This window comes from Abramis brama, assembly GCF_963993115.1.
Source record: "Abramis brama genome assembly, chromosome: 16".
NCBI classification, from domain to species: domain Eukaryota; kingdom Metazoa; phylum Chordata; class Actinopteri; order Cypriniformes; family Leuciscidae; genus Abramis; species Abramis brama.
Genome location: NC_139978.1, coordinates 37378297 through 37380796, shown reverse-complemented (window position 1 = coordinate 37380796; position 2500 = coordinate 37378297). Strand labels below are relative to the sequence as shown.

At 44.7% G+C, this 2500-nt stretch overlaps 1 protein-coding gene across 3 annotated transcripts in view; it reads right to left on the bottom strand.

Moving 5' to 3' along the window:
- Positions 1-2500, bottom strand: part of sema6a (sema domain, transmembrane domain (TM), and cytoplasmic domain, (semaphorin) 6A) — a 77779-nt gene that overhangs the window by 14611 nt on the left and 60668 nt on the right. The window lies entirely within an intron of this gene.

Here is a 2500-nt window from a genome sequence, read left to right as displayed (position 1 = left end):
GCAGTGGTGAGGAGACCTGATGAGCACACACACATTAACATCTCACAAACACACACACACACACACTCACAGGAGGAGCAGTGGTGAGGAGACCTGATGAGCACACACACATTAACATCTCACTGACACACACACACACACACACACACACACTGGAGGAGCAGTGGTGAGGAGACCTGATGAGCACACACACATTAACATCTCACACACACACACACACACACACACTGGAGGAGCAGTGGTGAGGAGACCTGATGAGCACACACACATTAACATCTCACACACACACACACACACACACACTGGAGGAGCAGTGGTGAGGAGACCTGATGAGCACACACACATTAACATCTCACACACACACACACACACTCACAGGAGGAGCAGTGGTGAGGAGACCTGATGAGCACACACACATTAACATCTCACACACACACACACACACACACTGGAGGAGCAGTGGTGAGGAGACCTGATGAGCACACACACATTAACATCTCACACACACACACACTCACTCACAGGAGGAGCAGTGGTGAGGAGACCTGATGAGCACACACACATTAACATCTCACACACACACACACACACACACACACACACACACACACACTGGAGGAACAGTGGTGAGGAGACCTGATGAGCACACACACATTAACATCTCACACACACACACACACACACACACACACTGGAGGAGCAGTGGTGAGGAGACCTGATGAGCACACACACATTAACATCTCACAAACACACACACACACACACTCACAGGAGGAGCAGTGGTGAGGAGACCTGATGAGCACACACACATTAACATCTCACTGACACACACACACACACACACACACACACTGGAGGAGCAGTGGTGAGGAGACCTGATGAGCACACACACATTAACATCTCACACACACACACACACACACACACTGGAGGAGCAGTGGTGAGGAGACCTGATGAGCACACACACATTAACATCTCACACACACACACACACACTCACAGGAGGAGCAGTGGTGAGGAGACCTGATGAGCACACACACATTAACATCTCACACACACACACACTGGAGGAGCAGTGGTGAGGAGACCTGATGAGCACACACACATTAACATCTCACACACACACACACACACACACACTGGAGGAACAGTGGTGAGGAGACCTGATGAGCACACACACATTAACATCTCACACACACACACACACACACACACACACTGGAGGAGCAGTGGTGAGGAGACCTGATGAGCACACACACATTAACATCTCACACACACACACACACACACACACACACACACTGGAGGAACAGTGGTGAGGAGACCTGATGAGCACACACACATTAACATCTCACACACACACACACACACACACACACACTGGAGGAGCAGTGGTGAGGAGACCTGATGAGCACACACACATTAACATCTCACAAACACACACACACACACACACACACACACACACACTCACAGGAGGAGCAGTGGTGAGGAGACCTGATGAGCACACACACATTAACATCTCACACACACACACACACACACTCACACACACACTAACAATAACACTAACACTAGTTAAACACAGCTGTGCTTCTTTCAGTTTCTCCACACATGATAACATCTTTCATGCTCTAATCAATATTTCATGTCCACTGATTGCTTTATTTGATAAGTATCTGTGTAATAAGCCGGATAATTTACAGTAATCTGGTCATAATCACAGAATAAACCCCATTCAAACTCACACGCGACTCCTGAAACTGAACTATTTGATCAAACAGTGACAAGAAATTAAACCAGTTGCTACAATGAAAACCAAAACTAACCCGACCCAGACACTGGCATCAGTCCAACAACTACACAACTACACAACCAGTTCTACAACTACACAACCAGTTCTACAACTACACAACTACACAACCACTTCAACAACTACACAACCAGTTCTACAACTACACAACTACACAACCACTTCAACAACTACACAACCACTTCAGCAACTACACAACCAGTTCAACACCACAGTAACTCTAACAACAAGGGAGTTCAGTAAGGTTTGTAAGCAAATAATTAATTAAAACAATCTTAAAATAAACAAATCAAAATTATATAATTTATATTATTATAATTATTTATTTTTATAATATTTTATTTAAAAAATATATCATGTTGGCCATTAATCAACATCAGAGGACCACTAATATGTTTTTAAACTCTTAAAATAGTAACTGAAATCTCAGGGTAAATATTTTAGCTCAAAGGTGTGACTAAAGAGTTTCAGGACTAGTTTAGCGAACAGTGTGTGTTAATCCACAGATAAACTCTCTCTGTTCCCGTCAGTCACAGTCATTAACATGATTTATTTCAGTAAGAGCCACGGGCCGCCAGATCAGCGTGACAGCTCTAGTCTATAATTCATTTTCCACAGCCAGAGGACGATGACACACATACGAGATCCTCGGGAAAACCATCTCTAAACCAGACAAACACAGCGAGG